Consider the following 23222-nt stretch of genomic DNA (forward strand, 5'->3'; position numbering starts at 1 on the left):
TATTAATACCAGCTGGAGTTGTACTGAGTCCCATTCACACACCAGGAAAGAGCCAATTCAATACAGACCTCTATTACTAACAGATGGTGTGGTACAGAGCCGCAATCACAAACCAGGCAAGAGCCAATTCAATCCAGATCGCTATTAATACCAGCTGGAGTGGGACTGAGTCACACGCGCACACCAGGAAAGAGCCACTTCAATCCAGGCGACCATTAATATCAGCTGGAGTGGAACTGAGCCCCACTCACACACCAGGAAAGAGCCAATTCAATCCAGACATCTATTAATACCAATTGGAATGGTCCTGAGCCCCACTCACACCAGGAAAGAGCCAATTCCATCCAGACATCTATTAATACCAGCTGGAGTGGGACTGAGTCCTGCTCACAAACCAGTAAAGAGCCATTTCAATCCAGACCTCTATTAATACCAGCTGGAGTGGTACTGAGTCCCACTCACACGCCAGGATAGAGCCAATTCAATCCAGATTTCTATTAATACCAGCTGGAGTGGTATTGAGCTCCACACACACACCAGGAAAGAGCCAATAATATCCAAATCTCTATTAATACCATCTGGAGTGGTACTGGGTCCCGCTCACACACCAGGAAAGAGCCAATTCAATCCTGACCTCTATTAATAGCAGCTGGAGAGGTACTTTGTCCCACACACACAACAGGAATGAGCCAATTTATCCAGACCTTTATTAATACATCTAGAGTGGTACTGAGCACCGCTCACACACCAGCAAAGAGCCAATTAAATACAGACCTCTATTAATACCAGCTGGCGTAAAACTGAGTCTCACCCACACACCAGGAAAGCGTAAATTCAATCTAGACATCCATTAATACCAGCTACTGTGGTACTGAGTCCCACTCACACCTCAGAAAAGAGCCAATTCAAACCACATCTCTATTAATACTGCTGGAGTGGTACTGAGTCACACGCACATACCAGGAAAAGAGCCAATTCAATCCAGACCTCTACTAATACAACTGGAGTGGTACTGAGCCCCACTCACACACCACGAAAGAGCCAATTCAATCCAGATCGCTATTAATGCCAGCTGGAGTGGTACTGAGCCCCACTCACACACCACGAAATAGCCAATTCAATCCAGATCTCTTAATGTCAGCTGTAGTGGTACTGAGTCCCACACACACCAGCAAAGAGCCAATTCAATCCAGACTTCTAATAATACGAGCCGAAGTGGTACTTAGCACCACTCACACACCAGAAAAGAGCCAATTCATTCCAGAAATCTATTAATACCAGCTGAAGTGCTACTGAGTCACACTCACACACCAGCAAAGAGCCAATTCAATCCAGACATCTATTAATACCAGCTGGAGTTGTACTGAGCCTCACTCACACACCACGAAAGAGCCAATTCAATCCAGATCTCTTTTAATGTCAGCTGCAGTGGTACTGAGTGCCACTCACACACCAGGAAAGAGCCAATTCAATCCAGACTTCTAATAATACGAGCCGAAGTGGTACATAGCCCCACGCACTCACCACAAAAGAGCCAATTCATTCCAGAAATCTATTAATACCAGCTGAAGTGCTACTGAGTCACACTCACACACCAGCAAAGAGCCAATTCAATCCAGGCCTCTATGAATAACATCTGGAGTGGTACTGAGTTCCACTCACACACCAGGAAAGAGCCAATTCAATCCAGACATCTATTAATACCAGCTGGAGTTGTACTGAGTCCCATTCACACACCAGAAAAGAGCCAATTCAATGCAGACCTCTATTACTAACAAATGGTGTGGTACAGAGCCGCAATCAGAAACCAGGAAAGAGCCAATTCAATCCAGATCGCTATTAATACCAGCTGGAGTGGGACTGAGTCCCGCCCACAAACCAGGAAAGAGACAATTCAATCCAAACCTCTATTAATACCAGCTGGAGTGGTACTGAGTCACGCTCACACACCAGCAAAGAGCCAATTCAATCCATCCCTCTATTAATGCAGCTGGAGTGGTGCTGAGGCCCACACACACACCAGAAAAGAGCGAATTCAATCCAGACCACCATTAACACCAGCTACTGTGGTACTGACTCCCACTCACACATCAGAAAAGAGCCAATTCAATCCACCCCTCTATTAATACAGCTGGAGTGGTACTGAGGCCCACACACACACCAGGAAAGAGCCAATTCAAACCAGACCTCTATAAATACCAGCTGGAGTGGTACTGAGCCCCACTCACACAGCACGAAAGAGCCAATTCAATCCAGATCTCTATTAAAGTCAGCTGTCCTGGTACTGAGTCCCACACACACAACAGTAAACAGCCAATTCAATCCAGGCCTCTATTTCGAACAGATGGAGTGGTACAGAGCCCCACTCAAACACCAGGAAAGAGACAATACAATCCAGATCGCTATCAATATCAGCTGGAGTGGTACTCAGGCCCACACACACACACCAGGAAAGAGCCAATTCAATCCAGGCCACTATTAGTAACAGCTGCAGCGTCACTGAGTCACACTCACACACCAGGAAAGAGCCAATTCAATCCAGACATCTATTAATACCAACTGGAATGCTACTGAGTGCCACTCACACACAAGGAAAGAGCCAATTCAATCCAGACTTCTATTAATACCAGCTGAAGTGGTACTGAGTCACACTCACACACCAGGAAAGAGCCAATTCAATCCAGACTTCTAATAATACGAGCCGAAGTGGTACTTAGCCCCACTCACACCAGAAAAGAGCCAATTCATTCCAGAAATCTATTAATACCAGCTGAAGTGCTACTGAGTCACACTCACACACCAGGAAAGAGCCAATTCAATCCAGGCCTCTATGAATAACTGCTGGAGTGGTATTGAGTTCCACTCACACACCAGGAAAGAGCCAATTCAATCCAGGCATCTATGAATACCATCTGGAGTTGTACTGAGTCCCATTCATACACCAGGAAAGAGCCAATTCAATCCAGATCAATATTAATACCAGCTGGAGTGGGACTGAGTCCCGCTCACAATCCAGGAAAGAGCCATTTCAATCCAGACCTCTATTAATACCAGCTGGAGGGTACGGAGTCCCGCTCACACACCAGGAAAGAGCCAATAAAATCCAGATCAATATTAATACCAGCTGGAGTGGGACTGAGTCCCGCTCACAATCCAGGAAAGAGCCATTTCAATCCTGACCTCTATTAATAGCAGCTGGAGAGGTACTTTGTCCCACACACACAACAGGAATGAGCGAATTTATCCAGACCTTTATTAATACATCTGGAGTGGTACTGAGCACCGCTCACACACCAGCAAAGAGCCAATTCAATCCAGACCTCTATTACTACCAGCTGGCGTAAAACTGAGTCTCACCCACACACCAGGAAAGCGGAAATTCAATCCAGACATCCATTAATACCAGCTACTGTGGTACTGAGTCCCACTCACACCTCAGAAAAGAGCCAATTCAAACCACATCTCTATTAATACAGCTGGAGTGGTACTGAGTCACACGCACACACCAGGAAAAGAGCCAATTCAATCCAGACTTCTAATAATACGAGCCGAAGTGGTACTTAGCCCCACTCACACACCAGAAAAGAGCCAATTCATTCCAGAAATCTATTAAGACCAGCTGAAGTGCTACTGAGTCACACTCACACACCAGCAAAGAGCCAATTCAATCCAGGCCTCTATGAATAACATCTGGAGTGGTACTGAGTTCCACTCACACACCAGGAAAGAGCCAATTCAATCCAGACATCTATTAATACCAGCTGGAGTTGTACTGAGTCCCATTCACACACCAGGAAAGAGCCAATTCAATACAGACCTCTATTGCTAACAGATGGTGTGGTACAGAGCCGCAATCACAAACCAGGCAAGAGCCAATTCAATCCAGATCGCTATTAATACCAGCTGGAGTGGGACTGAGTCACACGCGCACACCAGGAAAGAGCCACTTCAATCCAGGCGACCATTAATATCAGCTGGAGTGGAACTGAGCCCCACTCACACACCAGGAAAGAGCCAATTCAATCCAGACATCTATTAATACCAATTGGAATGGTCCTGAGCCCCACTCACACCAGGAAAGAGCCAATTCCATCCAGACATCTATTAATACCAGCTGGAGTGGGACTGAGTCCTGCTCACAAACCAGTAAAGAGCCATTTCAATCCAGACCTCTATTAATACCAGCTGGAGTGGTACTGAGTCCCACTCACACGCCAGGATAGAGCCAATTCAATCCAGATTTCTATTAATACCAGCTGGAGTGGTATTGAGCTCCACACACACACCAGGAAAGAGCCAATAATATCCAGATCTCTATTAATACCAGCTGGAGTGGTACTGGGTCCCGCTCACACACCAGGAAAGAGCCAATTCAATCCTGACCTCTATTAATAGCAGCTGGAGAGGTACTTTGTCCCACACACACAACAGGAATGAGCCAATTTATCCAGACCTTTATTAATACATCTAGAGTGGTACTGAGCACCGCTCACACACCAGCAAAGAGCCAATTAAATACAGACCTCTATTAATACCAGCTGGCGTAAAACTGAGTCTCACCCACACACCAGGAAAGCGTAAATTCAATCTAGACATCCATTAATACCAGCTACTGTGGTACTGAGTCCCACTCACACCTCAGAAAAGAGCCAATTCAAACCACATCTCTATTAATACAGCTGGAGTGGTACTGAGTCACACGCACATACCAGGAAAAGAGCCAATTCAATCCAGACCTCTACTAATACAACTGGAGTGGTACTGAGCCCCACTCACACACCACGAAAGAGCCAATTCAATCCAGATCGCTATTAATGCCAGCTGGAGTGGTACTGAGCCCCACTCACACACCACGAAATAGCCAATTCAATCCAGATCTCTTAATGTGAGCTGTAGTGGTACTGAGTCCCACACACACCAGCAAAGAGCCAATTCAATCCAGACTTCTAATAATACGAGCCGAAGTGGTACTTAGCACCACTCACACACCAGAAAAGAGCCAATTCATTCCAGAAATCTATTAATACCAGCTGAAGTGCTACTGAGTCACACTCACACACCAGCAAAGAGCCAATTCAATCCAGACATCTATTAATACCAGCTGGAGTTGTACTGAGTCCCATTCACACACCAGGAAAGAGCCAATTCAATCCAGACCTCTATTAATACCAGCTGGAGTTGTACTGAGTCCCATTCACACACCAGAAAAGAGCCAATTCAATGCAGACCTCTATTACTAACAAATGGTGTGGTACAGAGCCGCAATCAGAAACCAGGAAAGAGCCAATTCAATCCAGATCGCTATTAATACCAGCTGGAGTGGGACTGAGTCCCGCCCACAAACCAGGAAAGAGACAATTCAATCCAAACCTCTATTAATACCAGCTGGAGTGGTACTGAGTCACGCTCGCACACCAGCAAAGAGCCAATTCAATCCATCCCTCTATTAATGCAGCTGGAGTGGTGCTGAGGCCCACACACACACCAGGAAAGAGCGAATTCAATCCAGACCACCATTAACACCAGCTACTGTGGTACTGACTCCCACTCACACATCAGAAAAGAGCCAATTCAATCCACCCCTCTATTAATACAGCTGGAGTGGTACTGAGGCCCACACACACACCAGGAAAGAGCCAATTCAAACCAGACCTCTATAAATACCAGCTGGAGTGGTACTGAGCCCCACTCACACAGCACGAAAGAGCCAATTCAATCCAGATCTCTATTAAAGTCAGCTGTCCTGGTACTGAGTCCCACACACACACCAGTAAAGAGCCAATTCAATCCAGGCCTCTATTTCGAACAGATGGAGTGGTACAGAGCCCCACTCAAACACCAGGAAAGAGACAATACAATCCAGATCGCTATCAATATCAGCTGGAGTGGTACTCAGGCCCACACACACACACCAGGAAAGAGCCAATTCAATCCAGGCCACTATTAGTAACAGCTGCAGCGTCACTGAGTCACACTCACACACCAGGAAAGAGCCAATTCAATCCAGGCCTCTATGAATAACTGCTGGAGTGGTATTGAGTTCCACTCACACACCAGGAAAGAGCCAATTCAATCCAGGCATCTATGAATACCATCTGGAGTTGTACTGAGTCCCATTCATACACCAGGAAAGAGCCAATTCAATCCAGATCAATATTAATACCAGCTGGAGTGGGACTGAGTCCCGCTCACAATCCAGGAAAGAGCCATTTCAATCCAGACCTCTATTAATACCAGCTGGAGGGTACGGAGTCCCGCTCACACACCAGGAAAGAGCCAATAAAATCCAGATCAATATTAATACCAGCTGGAGTGGGACTGAGTCCCGCTCACAATCCAGGAAAGAGCCATTTCAATCCTGACCTCTATTAATAGCAGCTGGAGAGGTACTTTGTCCCACACACACAACAGGAATGAGCGAATTTATCCAGACCTTTATTAATACATCTGGAGTGGTACTGAGCACCGCTCACACACCAGCAAAGAGCCAATTCAATCCAGACCTCTATTACTACCAGCTGGCGTAAAACTGAGTCTCACCCACACACCAGGAAAGCGGAAATTCAATCCAGACATCCATTAATACCAGCTACTGTGGTACTGAGTCCCACTCACACCTCAGAAAAGAGCCAATTCAAACCACATCTCTATTAATACAGCTGGAGTGGTACTGAGTCACACGCACACACCAGGAAAAGAGCCAATTCAATCCAGACTTCTAATAATACGAGCCGAAGTGGTACTTAGCCCCACTCACACACCAGAAAAGAGCCAATTCATTCCAGAAATCTATTAATACCAGCTGAAGTGCTACTGAGTCACACTCACACACCAGCAAAGAGCCAATTCAATCCAGGCCTCTATGAATAACATCTGGAGTGGTACTGAGTTCCACTCACACACCAGGAAAGAGCCAATTCAATCCAGACATCTATTAATACCAGCTGGAGTTGTACTGAGTCCCATTCACACACCAGGAAAGAGCCAATTCAATACAGACCTCTATTGCTAACAGATGGTGTGGTACAGAGCCGCAATCACAAACCAGGCAAGAGCCAATTCAATCCAGATCGCTATTAATACCAGCTGGAGTGGGACTGAGTCACACGCGCACACCAGGAAAGAGCCACTTCAATCCAGGCGACCATTAATATCAGCTGGAGTGGAACTGAGCCCCACTCACACACCAGGAAAGAGCCAATTCAATCCAGACATCTATTAATACCAATTGGAATGGTCCTGAGCCCCACTCACACCAGGAAAGAGCCAATTCCATCCAGACATCTATTAATACCAGCTGGAGTGGGACTGAGTCCTGCTCACAAACCAGTAAAGAGCCATTTCAATCCAGACCTCTATTAATACCAGCTGGAGTGGTACTGAGTCCCACTCACACGCCAGGATAGAGCCAATTCAATCCAGATTTCTATTAATACCAGCTGGAGTGGTATTGAGCTCCACACACACACCAGGAAAGAGCCAATAATATCCAGATCTCTATTAATACCAGCTGGAGTGGTACTGGGTCCCGCTCACACACCAGGAAAGAGCCAATTCAATCCTGACCTCTATTAATAGCAGCTGGAGAGGTACTTTGTCCCACACACACAACAGGAATGAGCCAATTTATCCAGACCTTTATTAATACATCTAGAGTGGTACTGAGCACCGCTCACACACCAGCAAAGAGCCAATTAAATACAGACCTCTATTAATACCAGCTGGCGTAAAACTGAGTCTCACCCACACACCAGGAAAGCGTAAATTCAATCTAGACATCCATTAATACCAGCTACTGTGGTACTGAGTCCCACTCACACCTCAGAAAAGAGCCAATTCAAACCACATCTCTATTAATACAGCTGGAGTGGTACTGAGTCACACGCACATACCAGGAAAAGAGCCAATTCAATCCAGACCTCTACTAATACAACTGGAGTGGTACTGAGCCCCACTCACACACCACGAAAGAGCCAATTCAATCCAGATCGCTATTAATGCCAGCTGGAGTGGTACTGAGCCCCACTCACACACCACGAAATAGCCAATTCAATCCAGATCTCTTAATGTGAGCTGTAGTGGTACTGAGTCCCACACACACCAGCAAAGAGCCAATTCAATCCAGACTTCTAATAATACGAGCCGAAGTGGTACTTAGCACCACTCACACACCAGAAAAGAGCCAATTCATTCCAGAAATCTATTAATACCAGCTGAAGTGCTACTGAGTCACACTCACACACCAGCAAAGAGCCAATTCAATCCAGACATCTATTAATACCAGCTGGAGTTGTACTGAGTCCCATTCACACACCAGGAAAGAGCCAATTCAATCCAGACCTCTATTAATACCAGCTGGAGTTGTACTGAGTCCCATTCACACACCAGAAAAGAGCCAATTCAATGCAGACCTCTATTACTAACAAATGGTGTGGTACAGAGCCGCAATCAGAAACCAGGAAAGAGCCAATTCAATCCAGATCGCTATTAATACCAGCTGGAGTGGGACTGAGTCCCGCCCACAAACCAGGAAAGAGACAATTCAATCCAAACCTCTATTAATACCAGCTGGAGTGGTACTGAGTCACGCTCGCACACCAGCAAAGAGCCAATTCAATCCATCCCTCTATTAATGCAGCTGGAGTGGTGCTGAGGCCCACACACACACCAGGAAAGAGCGAATTCAATCCAGACCACCATTAACACCAGCTACTGTGGTACTGACTCCCACTCACACATCAGAAAAGAGCCAATTCAATCCACCCCTCTATTAATACAGCTGGAGTGGTACTGAGGCCCACACACACACCAGGAAAGAGCCAATTCAAACCAGACCTCTATAAATACCAGCTGGAGTGGTACTGAGCCCCACTCACACAGCACGAAAGAGCCAATTCAATCCAGATCTCTATTAAAGTCAGCTGTCCTGGTACTGAGTCCCACACACACACCAGTAAAGAGCCAATTCAATCCAGGCCTCTATTTCGAACAGATGGAGTGGTACAGAGCCCCACTCAAACACCAGGAAAGAGACAATACAATCCAGATCGCTATCAATATCAGCTGGAGTGGTACTCAGGCCCACACACACACACCAGGAAAGAGCCAATTCAATCCAGGCCACTATTAGTAACAGCTGCAGCGTCACTGAGTCACACTCACACACCAGGAAAGAGCCAATTCAATCCAGACATCTATTAATACCAACTGGAATGCTACTGAGTGCCACTCACACAGCAGGAAAGAGCCAATTCAATCCAGACTTCTAATAATACCAGCTGAAGTGGTACTGAGTCACACTCACACACCAGGAAAGAGCCAATTCAATCCAGACTTCTAATAATACGAGCCGAAGTGGTACTTAGCCCCACTCACACCAGAAAAGAGCCAATTCATTCCAGAAATCTATTAATACCAGCTGAAGTGCTACTGAGTCACACTCACACACCAGGAAAGAGCCAATTCAATCCAGGCCTCTATGAATAACTGCTGGAGTGGTATTGAGTTCCACTCACACACCAAGAAAGAGCCAATTCAATCCAGGCATCTATGAATACCATCTGGAGTTGTACTGAGTCCCATTCATACACCAGGAAAGAGCCAATTCAATCCAGATCAATATTAATACCAGCTGGAGTGGGACTGAGTCCCGCTCACAATCCAGGAAAGAGCCATTTCAATCCAGACCTCTATTAATACCAGCTGGAGGGTACGGAGTCCCGCTCACACACCAGGAAAGAGCCAATTCAATCCAGACCTCCATGAATAAAAGCTGGAGTGGTACTGAGTTCCACTCACACACCAGGAAAGAGCCAATGCAATCCAGACCTCTATTAATCCCAGCTGGATTGGTATTGAGCTCCACTCACACACCAGCAAAGAGCCAATTCAATCCAGACATCTATTAATTTCAGCTGTAGTGGTACTGAGTCCCACACACACACATCAGGAAAGAGCTAATTCAATCCAGGCCTCTATTTCTAACAGATGGAGTGGTACAGAGCCCCACTCATACACCAGGAAAGAGCCAATTCAATCCAGATGTCTATTAATAGCAGCTGGAGAGGTACGTTGTCCCACACAAATAAGAAAGAGCCAATTAAATCCAGACCTCTATTAATACATCTGGAGTGGTACTGAGCCCCACTCACACATCAGGAAAGAGCCATTTCAATCCAGACCTCTATTAATACCAGCTGGAGTGGTACTGAGTCCTGCTCACACACCAGGAAAGAGCCAATTCAATCCAGGCCTCTATTAACACCAGCTGGAGTGGTGCTGAGTTCCACTCACATACCATGAAATAGCAAATTCAATCCAGGAATCTAATAATACATCTGGATTGTTATTGAGTCCCGCTCAGACACCTTGAAAGAGCCAATTCAATCCAGACATCTATCAGTACCAGCTGGAGTGGTACTGAGTCCCACTCACACACCAGGAAAGAGCCAATTCAATCCAGATCTCTATTATTGTCCGCTGTAGTGGGACCGAGCCGCACACACACACCAGGAAAGTGCCAATTCAATCCAGACTTCTAATAATACGAGACGAAGTGGTACTTAGCCCCACTCACACCAGAAAAGAGCCAATTCATTCCAGAAATCTATTAATCCAGCTGAAGTGCTACTGAGCCACACGCACACTCCATGAAAGAGCCAATTCAATCCAGATCTCTATTAATGTCAGCTGCAGTGGTATTGAGCCGCACACACACACCAGGAAAGAGCCAATACAATCCAGGCCTCGATTAATACCAGCTGGAGGGGTACTGAGCCCCACTCAATCAACAGGAAAGAGCCAATACAATCCAGGCCACTATTAATACCAGCTGCAGCGGCACTGACTCCCACTCACACACCAGGAAAGAGACAATTCATTCCAGAAATCTATTAATTCAGCTGAAGTGCTACTGAGTCACACTCACACACCAGGAAGGAGCCAATTCAATCCAGACATCTATTAATACCAGCTGGAGTGGTACTGATTTCCACTCACACACCCGGAAGGAGCCAATTCAATCCAGACATCTATTAATACCAGCTGGAGTGGTACTGAGTCCCACACACATACCATGAAAGAGCAAATTCAATCCAGGCCTCTATTAATACCAGCTGGAGTGGGAGTGAGTCCCGCTCACACACCAGGAAAGAACCAATTCAATCCAGACCTCTATTAAAACCAGCTGGAGTGGAACTGAGTCCCACTGACACACCAGGAAAGAGCCAATTCAATCCACATTTCTATTAATACCAGCTGGAGTGGAACTGTTTCCCACTGACACACCAGGAAAGAGCCAATTCAATCCAGATATCTATTAATGCAGGCTGCAGTGGTACTGAGTTCCACTCACATACCATGAAATAGCAAATTTATTCCAGGCCTCTATTAATACCAGCTGGAGTAGAACTGAGTCCCGCTGACAAACCAGGAAAGAGCCATTTCAAACCAGACCACTATTAATACAGGTTGCAGTGGTACAGAGTCCCACTGACGCACCAGGAAAGAACAATTCAATCCAGACATCTTTTAATACCAGCTGGAGTGGTACTCAGACCCTCTCACACACCATGAAAGAGTAAATTCAATCCAGACCTCTATTAATATCAGCTTGAGTGGTACTGAGTCCCACTGACGCACCATGAAAGAACAATTCAATCCAGACATCTATTAATACCAGCTGGAGTGGTACTCAGTCCCACTCACACACCAAAAAAGAGACAATACAATCCAGGTCTCTATTAGTACAAGCTGGAGTGGCAGTGAGTACCACTCACACACCAGGGAAGAGGCCATTTAATCAAGGTCGCTCTTAAAACAGCTGGAGTGGTACTGAGGCCCACTCGCACATCAGGAAAGAGCCAATTCAATTCAGACAACTTCAAACCATCTGTAGCGGTACTGAGTTCCACTGACACACCAGGAAAGAGCCAATTCAATGCAGATATCTATTAATACCAGCTGGAGTGGTAGTGAGTCCCACTCACACACCATGAAAGAGCATATTCCAGCCAGACCTCTATTTAAAACAGCTGGAGTGGTACTGAGCCCCACTTACACACCAGGAAAGAGACAATTCAATCCAGCCTCTATTAATACCAGCTGGAGAGGTACTGAGCCCAACTCACACCAGGAAAGATCCAAAACAATCCAGATATCAATTAATACCAGCTGGAGAGGTACTGAGCCCCTCTCACCCACCATGAAAGAACAAACTCAGTCCAGGCCTCTATCAGTACCAGCTGGAGTGGGACTAACTGCCACTCAGGCACCAGGAAAGAGCCAATTCAATCCAGACCTCTATTAATACAAGATGGAGTGGTACTGAGTCTCACTCACACACCAGGAAAGAGCCAATTCAATGCAGATATCTATTAATACCAGCTGGAGTGGTAGTGAGTCCCACTCACACACCATGAAAGAGCATATTCCAGCCAGACCTCTATTTAAAACAGCTGGAGTGGTACTGAGCCCCACTTACACACCAGGAAAGAGACAATTCAATCCAGCCTCTATTAATACCAGCTGGAGAGGTACTGAGCCCAACTCACACCAGGAAAGATCCAAAACAATCCAGATATCAATTAATACCAGCTGGAGAGGTACTGAGCCCCTCTCACCCACCATGAAAGAACAAACTCAGTCCAGGCCTCTATCAGTACCAGCTGGAGTGGGACTAACTGCCACTCAGGCACCAGGAAAGAGCCAATTCAATCCAGACCTCTATTAATACAAGATGGAGTGGTACTGAGTCTCACTCACTCACCAGGAATGAGCCAATTCAATCCTGGCCTCTATGACTAACAGATGGAGTGGTACAGCGCCCCACCAAACACACCAGGAAAGAGCCAATTCAATTCAGACCTCTATTAATGCAAGGTGGAGTGGTACTGAGCCCAACTCACACATCAGGAAAGAGCCAAATCAATCCAGATCTCTCCAAATACCAGTTGGAGTGATACTGAGTCCCACACACACACAGGAAAGAGCTAAGTCAATCCAACCCTCTATTAATACCAGCTGAGTGTTACTGAGACCCACTCACACACCAGGAAAGAGACAATTCAATCCAGGAATCTATTAATAACAGCTGGAGAGGTACTGTGTCCCACTAAAACACCAGGGAAGTGCCAATTGAATCCAGATCGCTATTAATACCAGCTGGAGTGTTACTGAATCCCACCCACACACCAGGAAAGAGCCAATTCAATACAGATCTCTATTAATACCAGCTGGAGTAGGACTGAGTCCCGCTCACAAACCAGGAAAGAAGCATTTCAATCCAGACCTCTATGAATACCAGCTGGAGTGGTACTGAGTTCCGCTCACACACCAGGAAAGAGCCAATTAAATCCAGACCTCTGTTAATACCAGCTGGAGTGGTACTGAGCCCCACTCACACACCAGGAAAGAGCCAATTCAATCCAGACCTCTATCAAAACAGGCTGCAGTGGTACAGAGTCCCACTGTCGCACGAGGACAGAACAATTCAATCCAGACATCTATTAATACCAGCTGGAGTGGTACTGAGCCCCACCCACACACCATGAAAGAGTAAATTCAATCCAGACATCTATTAATACCAGCTGGAGTGGTACTCAGTCCCACTCACACACCAGAAAAGAGCCAATTTTATCATGGTCTCTCTTAATACAGCTGGAGTGGTACTGAGCCCTACTCGCACATCAGGAAAGAGCCAATTCAATCAAGATCTCTATTAAAACGGCTGGAGTGCTACTGAGCCCCACTCACACACCACGAAAGAACCAATTCAATGCAGATCTCTACTAATTTCAGCTGTAGTGGTACTGAGTCCCACACACACATCAGGGAAGAGCCAATTCAATCCAGGCCTCGATTTCTAACAGATGGAGTGGCACAGAGCCCCACTCATACACCAGGAAAGAGCCAATACAATCCAGATCGCTATTAATATCAGCTGGAGTGTTACTGAGTCCCAGTCACACACCAGGAAAGAACCAATTCAATCCAGACATCTATTAATACCAGCTGGAGTTGTACTGAGTCACATTCACACACCAGGAAAGAGCCAATTCAATTTAGATCGCTATTAATACCAGCTGGAGTGGGACTGAGTCCCGCTCACGTACCAGGAAAGAGCCATTTTAATCCAGACCTCTATTAATAACAGCTGGAGTGGTACTGAGACCCGCTCACACACCAGGAAAGAGCCAATTCAATCCAGATATCTATTAATACCAGCTGGAGAGGTACTGAGCCCCACTCATCCACCATGAAAGAACAAACTCAGTCCAGGCCTCTATCAGTACCAGCTGGAGTGGGACGAACTGCCACTCAGGCACCAGGAAAGAGCCAATTCAATCCAGACCTCTATTAATACAAGATGGAGTGGTACTGAGTCTCACTCACTCACCAGGAATGAGCCAATTCAATCCTGGCCTCTATGACTAACAGATGGAGTGGTACAGCGCCCCACCAAACACACCAGGAAAGAGCCAATTCAATTCAGACCTCTGTTAATACCAGCTGGAGTGTTACTGAATCCCACTCATCAACCAGCAATGAGCCAATTCAATCCAGAAATCTATTAACAGCTGGAGTGGTACTGAGACCCATTCGCACACCAGGAAGGCGCCAATTCAATCCAGACCTCCCTTAGTACCAGCTGGAGTGGTACTGAGTCTCACTCACACACCAGGAAAGAGCCAATTCAATCCAGGCCTCTATTAATACCAGCTGTAGTGTTACTGAGCCCCACTCACGCACCAGGAAAGAGCCAATTCAATCCAGGCTCCATTAATACCAGCTGGAGTGGTACTGAGTCTCACTCACAGACCACTAAAGAACCAATTCAACCCAGGCTTCTGTTATTATTAGCTGGAGTGGGACTGAGTTCCGCTCACACACCAGGAAAGAGACAATTCAATCCAGGCCTCTATTAATACCAGCTGGAGTATTAGTCAGCACCACACATACACCAGGAAAGAGGCAATTCATTACAGACCTCTATTATTACCAGCTGGAGTGGTACTGAGCCCTCCACACTCACTAGAAAAGAGGCAATTCAATTCAGACCTCTGTTACTACTAGCTGGAGTAGTACCAAGTCCCTTTCACAAACCAGGAAAGAGCGAATTCAATCCAGATCTCCATTAATACCAGCTGGAGTGGTACTGAGCCCCACTCACACACCAGGAAAGAGCCAGTTCAATACAGACCTCTATTAATACCAGTTGAAGTATTACTCAGCCCCACTCAGACACCAGCAAAGAGTCAATTCAATCCAGAAATATATTAACACCAGCTGGAGTGGTACTGAGTCCCAGTCGCACGCCAGGAAGGAGCCAATTCAATCCAGACCTCCCTTATTACCAGCTGGAGTGGTACTGAGTCCCTCTCACACACCAGGAAAGAGCCAATTCAATCCAGGAATCTATTAATACCAGCTGAGTGTTACTGAGACCCACTCACACACCAGGAAAGAGACAATTCAATCCAGCCCTCTATTAATGCAAGCTGGATGGTACTGAGACCCACCCACACACCAGCAGAGAGCCAATTCAATCCAGGACTCTATTGATAAAGGCTGGAGTGGTAATGAACCCCACTCACACACCAGGAAAGAACCAATTCAATCCAGGCCTCTATTAATACCAGCTGGAGTTGTATTGAGCCCCACTCACCACCCGGAAAGAGCCAATTCAATCCAGCCATCCATTAATACAAGCTGGAGTGGTACTGAGACCCACTCACGCACCAGGAAATAGCCAATTCAATCCAGGCTCCATTAATACAAGCTGGAGTGGTACTGAGACCCACTCACGCACCAGGAAATAGCCAATTCAATCCAGGCTCCATTAATACCAGCTGGAGTGGTACTGAGTCTCACTCACAGACCACTAAAGAGCCAATTCAATCCAGGCTTCTGTTATTATTAGCTGGAGTGGGACGATCCCACCCACACACCAGGAAAGTGCCAATTCAATCCAGGCCTCTATTTATACCAGCTGGAGTGGTACCGTGCCCCAATAACAAACCAGGAAAGAGCCAAAATGAATCCAGATCTCTATTAATACCAGCTAGAGTGGTACTCAGTTACACTCACAAACCAGGAAAGAGCCAATACAGTCCAGGCGTCTATTTATTCCAGCTGAGTGTTACTGCGCAACACTCACACACCAGGAAAGAGCGTATTCTATCCAGCCCTCTATCAATACAAGCTGGAGTGGTACGGAGGCCCACTCACACACCAGGAGAGAGCCAATTCAATCCAGGACTCAATTGATACAAGCTGGAGTGTTACTGAGTCCCACTCACACACCAGGAAAGATTCAAATCTATCCAGCCCTCTATTAAAACAAGCTGGAGTGGTACTGAGAACCACTCACACTTCACGAAAGAGCCAATTCAATCCAGGCCTCCATTAATACCATCTGGATGGGTAGAGTCTCACTCACTCACCAGGAAGGAGACAATTCATTAGAGACCTCTATTAATACCAGTTGGAGAGGTACTGAGTCCCGATCACACACCAGGAAGGAACCATTCATTCCAGGCCTCTATTAATACCAGCTGGATTGTTACTGAGCCCCACTCACATATCAGAAAAGAGCCAATTCAATCCAGGCCTCTATTAATACAATCTGGAGTTGTACTGAGTCCCAATCAGACATCGGCAATGAGCCAATTCAATCCAGACATCTATTAATACCAGCTGGAGTGGTACTGAGCCCCACTCACACACCAGGAAAGAGCCAACTCAATGCAGACCTCTACTGATGTCAGCTGGAGAGGTGTGCAGCCCCACTCACACACCAGGAAAGAGCCAATTCAATCGAGACCACTATTAATACCATTGGGAGTGGTACTGAGTCCCTCTCACAAATCAGGAAAGAGCCAATTCAATGCAGGCCGTTATTAATACCAGCTGGAGTGGTACTGAGACCCACTCACACACCTGGAAAGGGAGAATTCAATCCAGGTTTCTGTTAATACCAGCTGGAGTGTTACTGAATACCACCAACACCAGGAAAGAGCCAATTCAATACAGACCTCTATTAATACCAGCTGGAGTGGTACAGAACCCCACTCACCAACTAGAAAAGTGAAAATTCAATCCAGGCCTCTGTTGATACCAGCTGGAGTGGTACCGAGTCCCACTCACACACCAGGAAAGAGCGAATTCAATCAAGATCTCTATTAATACCAGCTGGAGTGGTACAGAACCCCACTCACCAACTAGAAAAGTGAAAATTCAATCCAGGCCTCCTGTAATACCAGCTGGAGTTGCACTGAGTCTCTCTCACAAACCAGGAAATAGCCAATTCAATCCAGACCTCTATTAATACCAGCTGGAATGGTAGTGAGTTCCACGCACACTCCAGGAATCTGTGAATTCAATCCAGATGTCTATTAATACCAGCTGGAGTGTTACCCAGTCCCACTCACACACCAGGAAAGAGCCAATTCAATACAGACCTCTATTAATACCAGCTGGAGTGGTACTGAGTCCCACTCACACCAGGAAAGAGCCAATTCAATCCAGGAATCTATTAATACCAGCTGGAGTGGGACGGAGTCCCAATCACACACCAGGAAAGAGCGAATTCAATCCAGACCTCTATTAATATCAGCTGGAATTGTATTCAGTCACTTTCACAAACCAGGAAACCGCCAATTCCATCCAGGCCTCTACTGATACCAGCTGGACTGGTACTCAGCCCCACGCACAAAACAGGAAAGTGCCAATACAATCGAGACCTCTTATAATAACATTTGGAGTGGTACTGAGTCCCATTCACTAGCCAGTAAAGAGCAAATTCAATCTAGTTCTCTATTAATACGACCTGGAGTGGTCCTGAGACCCACTCACAGACCAGGAAAGAGCCAATTCAATCCAGGCCTCTATTAATTTCAGCTGAAGTGGCACAGAGTACCAATCACACACCAGGAAAGAGCCAATTCAATCCAGGCCTCTATTAATACCAGCAGAAGTGGTACCAAGCCTCACGCACACACCAGGAAAGGGAAAATTCAATCCAGGCCTCTATTAATACCAGCAGGAGTGATAAACAGCACCACTCATACACCAGGAAAGAGCCAATTCAATGAAGACCTCTATTAATACCAACTGGAGTATTACTCAGCCCCACTCATACACCAGGAAAGAGCCAACTCAATACAGACATCTACTAATACCAGCTGGAGTGGTACTGAACCCCACTCACACACCAGGAAAGAGTCTATTCAATACAGACCTCTAGTAATACCAGCTGGAGTTGTATTGAGTCCCTCTCAAATCAGGAAGAGCCAATTCAATCCAGGCATCTATTAATAACAGCTGGAGTGATACTGAAAGCCAGTCGCACACCAGGAAGGAGACAATTGAATCCAGACCTCTATTTATAACAGTTGGACTGGTACTGAGATCCTCTCACATACCAGGAAATAGCCAATTCAATCCACGCCTCCATTAATACCATCTGGAGTGGTACTGAGTCTCACTCACACACCAGGAAAGAGCCAATTCAATTGAGATTTCTATTAATACCAGCTGGAGTGGTACTGAGCCCCACTCACACAGCAGGAAAGAGCCGATTCAATACAGCCCTCTATTAATACCAACTGGAACTGCACTGAGTCCCTCTGAAAAACCAGGGAAGAGCCAATTCATTTGAGATTTCTATTAATAGCAGCTGGAGTGTTACTGAATCCCACTCACACACCAGGAAGGAGCCAATTCAATCCAGATCTCTGTTAATACCAGCTGGAGTATTAAACAGCACCACTCATACACCAGGAAAGAGCCAATTCAATAAAGACCTCTATGAAAACCAGCTGGAGTGGTACTGAGCCCCACTCACGCACCAGGATAGAGCCAATTCAATCAAGGCCACTGTTAATACCAGCTGGAATATTACTCAGCCCCTCTCATACAGCAGGAAGGAGCCAATTCGATCCAAACGTCTTATTAATACCAGCTGGAGTGTTACTGAGTCCCAATCAGACATCAGCAATGAGCCAATTGAATCCAGACCTCTATTTATATCACTTGGACTGGTACTGAGTCCCAATCAGACACCAGGAAAGAGCGAATTCAATCCAGGCCTCTATTAGTATCAGCTGGAGTGGTACTGACTACCACGGACATACGAGGCAAGAGCCAATTCAATTCAGACCTCCATTAATGCGATCTGGAGTGGTACTGAGTCTCACCCACACACCAGGAAAGAGCCAATTCAATCGCAACCTCTATTAATGTAAGCTGGAGTGGGACAAGTCCCACTCTCAAATCAGGAAAGAGCCAATTCAATCCAGATATCTTATTAATACCGCCAGAGTAGTACTAAGCCCCACTCACCGATCGGGCAAGTGCCAATTCAATCCAGGGCTCCATTAATACCAGCTGGAGTTTTACTGAGACCAACTCATACACCAGAAAAGAGCCAATTCAATCCTGGCCTCTATTAATATCATCTGGACTGGTACTGAGTCCCACTCACACACCGGGAAAGAGCCAATTCAATCAGGCCTACATTAATACCATCTGGAGTGGTACTGAGTCCCACTCACACACCAGGAAGGCGCCAATTCAATCCAGACCTCCCTTAGTACCAGCTGGAGTGGTACTGAGTCTCACTCACACACTAGGAAAGAGCCAATTCAATCCAGGCCTCTATTAATACCAGCTGTAGTGTTACTGAGCCCCACTCACGCACCAGGAAAGAGCCAATTCAATCCAGGCTCCATTAATACCAGCTGGAGTGGTACTGAGTCTCACTCACAGACCACTAAAGAACCAATTCAACCCAGGCTTCTGTTATTATTAGCTGGAGTGGGACTGAGTTCCGCTCACACACCAGGAAAGAGACAATTCAATCCAGGCCTCTATTAATACCAGCTGGAGTATTAGTCAGCACCACACATACACCAGGAAAGAGGCAATTCATTACAGACCTCTATTATTACCAGCTGGAGTGGTACTGAGCCCTCCACACTCACTAGAAAAGAGGCAATTCAATTCAGACCTCTGTTACTACTAGCTGGAGTAGTACCAAGTCCCTTTCACAAACCAGGAAAGAGCGAATTCAATCCAGATCTCCATTAATACCAGCTGGAGTGGTACTGAGCCCCACTCACACACCAGGAAAGAGCCAGTTCAATACAGACCTCTATTAATACCAGTTGAAGTATTACTCAGCCCCACTCAGACACCAGCAAAGAGTCAATTCAATCCAGAAATATATTAACACCAGCTGGAGTGGTACTGAGTCCCAGTCGCACGCCAGGAAGGAGCCAATTCAATCCAGACCTCCCTTATTACCAGCTGGAGTGGTACTGAGTCCCTCTCACACACCAGGAAAGAACCAATTCAATCCAGGAATCTATTAATACCAGCTGAGTGTTACTGAGACCCACTCACACACCAGGAAAGAGACAATTCAATCCAGGACTCTATTGATAAAGGCTGGAGTGGTAATGAACCCCACTCACACACCAGGAAAGAACCAATTCAATCCAGGCCTCTATTAATACCAGCTGGAGTTGTATTGAGCCCCACTCACACACCCGGAAAGAGCCAATTCAATCCAGCCATCCATTAATACAAGCTGGAGTGGTACTGAGACCCACTCACGCACCAGGAAATAGCCAATTCAATCCAGGCTCCATTAATACCAACTGGAGTGGTACTGAGTCTCACTCACAGACCACTAAAGAGCCAATTCAATCCAGGCTGCTGTTATTATTAGCTGGAGTGGGACGATCCCACCCACACACCAGGACAGTGCCAATTCAATCCAGGCCTCTATTTATACCAGCTGGAGTGGTACCGTGCCCCAATAACAAACCAGGAAAGAGCCAAAATGAATCCAGATCTCTATTAATACCAGCTAGAGTGGTACTCAGTTACACTCACAAACCAGGAAAGAGCCAATACAGTCCAGGCGTCTATTTATTCCAGCTGAGTGTTACTGCGCAACACTCACACACCAGGAAAGAGCGTATTCTATCCAGCCCTCTATCAATACAAGCTGGAGTGGTACGGAGGCCCACTCACACACCAGGAGAGAGCCAATTCAATCCAGGACTCAATTGATACAAGCTGGAGTGTTACTGAGTCCCACTCACACACCAGGAAAGATTCAAATCTATCCAGCCCTCTATTAAAACAAGCTGGAGTGGTACTGAGAACCACTCACACTTCACGAAAGAGCCAATTCAATCCAGGCCTCCATTAATACCATCTGGATGGGTAGAGTCTCACTCACTCACCAGGAAGGAGACAATTCATTAGAGACCTCTATTAATACCAGTTGGAGAGGTACTGAGTCCCGATCACACACCAGGAAGGAACCATTCATTCCAGGCCTCTATTAATACCAGCTGGATTGTTACTGAGCCCCACTCACATATCAGAAAAGAGCCAATTCAATCCAGGCCTCTATTAATACAATCTGGAGTTGTACTGAGTCCCAATCAGACATCGACAATGAGCCAATTCAATCCAGACATCTATTAATACCAGCTGGAGTGGTACTGAGCCCCACTCACACACCAGGAAAGAGCCAACTCAATGCAGACCTCTACTGATGTCAGCTGGAGAGGTGTGCAGCCCCACTCACACACCAGGAAAGAGCCAATTCAATCGAGACCACTATTAATACCATTGGGAGTGGTACTGAGTCCCTCTCACAAATCAGGAAAGAGCCAATTCAATGCAGGCCGTTATTAATACCAGCTGGAGTGGTACTGAGACCCACTCACACACCTGGAAAGGAAGAATTCAATCCAGGTTTCTGTTAATACCAGCTGGAGTGTTACTGAATACCACCAACACCAGGAAAGAGCCAATTCAATACAGACCTCTATTAATACCAGCTGGAGTGGTACAGAACCCCACTCACCAACTAGAAAAGTGAAAATTCAATCCAGGCCTCTGTTGATACCAGCTGGAGTGGTACCGAGTCCCACTCACACACCAGGAAAGAGCGAATTCAATCAAGATCTCTATTAATACCAGCTGGAGTGGTACAGAACCCCACTCACCAACTAGAAAAGTGAAAATTCAATCCAGGCCTCCTGTAATACCAGCTGGAGTTGCACTGAGTCTCTCTCACAAACCAGGAAATAGCCAATTCAATCCAGACCTCTATTAATACCAGCTGGAATGGTAGTGAGTTCCACGCACACTCCAGGAATCTGTGAATTCAATCCAGATGTCTATTAATACCAGCTGGAGTGTTACCCAGTCCCACTCACACACCAGGAAAGAGCCAATTCAATACAGACCTCTATTAATACCAGCTGGAGTGGTACTGAGTCCCACTCACACCAGGAAAGAGCCAATTCAATCCAGGAATCTATTAATACCAGCTGGAGTGGGACGGAGTCCCAATCACACACCAGGAAAGAGCGAATTCAATCCAGACCTCTATTAATATCAGCTGGAATTGTATTCAGTCACTTTCACAAACCAGGAAACCGCCAATTCCATCCAGGCCTCTACTGATACCAGCTGGACTGGTACTCAGCCCCACGCACAAAACAGGAAAGTGCCAATACAATCGAGACCTCTTATAATAACATTTGGAGTGGTACTGAGTCCCATTCACTAGCCAGTAAAGAGCAAATTCAATCTAGTTCTCTATTAATACGACCTGGAGTGGTCCTGAGACCCACTCACAGACCAGGAAAGAGCCAATTCAATCCAGGCCTCTATTAATTTCAGCTGGAGTGGCACAGAGTACCAATCACACACCAGGAAAGAGCCAATTCAATCCAGGCCTCTATTAATACCAGCAGAAGTGGTACCAAGCCTCACGCACACACCAGGAAAGGGAAAATTCAATCCAGGCCTCTATTAATACCAGCAGGAGTGATAAACAGCACCACTCATACACCAGGAAAGAGCCAATTCAATGAAGACCTCTATTAATACCAACTGGAGTATTACTCAGCCCCACTCATACACCAGGAAAGAGCCAACTCAATACAGACATCTACTAATACCAGCTGGAGTGGTACTGAACCCCACTCACACACCAGGAAAGAGTCTATTCAATACAGACCTCTAGTAATACCAGCTGGAGTTGTATTGAGTCCCTCTCAAATCAGGAAGAGCCAATTCAATCCAGGCATCTATTAATAACAGCTGGAGTGATACTGAAAGCCAGTCGCACACCAGGAAGGAGACAATTGAATCCAGACCTCTATTTATAACAGTTGGACTGGTACTGAGAT

This window comes from Heterodontus francisci, unplaced genomic scaffold (assembly GCF_036365525.1).
Source record: "Heterodontus francisci isolate sHetFra1 unplaced genomic scaffold, sHetFra1.hap1 HAP1_SCAFFOLD_86, whole genome shotgun sequence".
NCBI classification, from domain to species: Eukaryota; Metazoa; Chordata; class Chondrichthyes; order Heterodontiformes; family Heterodontidae; genus Heterodontus; species Heterodontus francisci.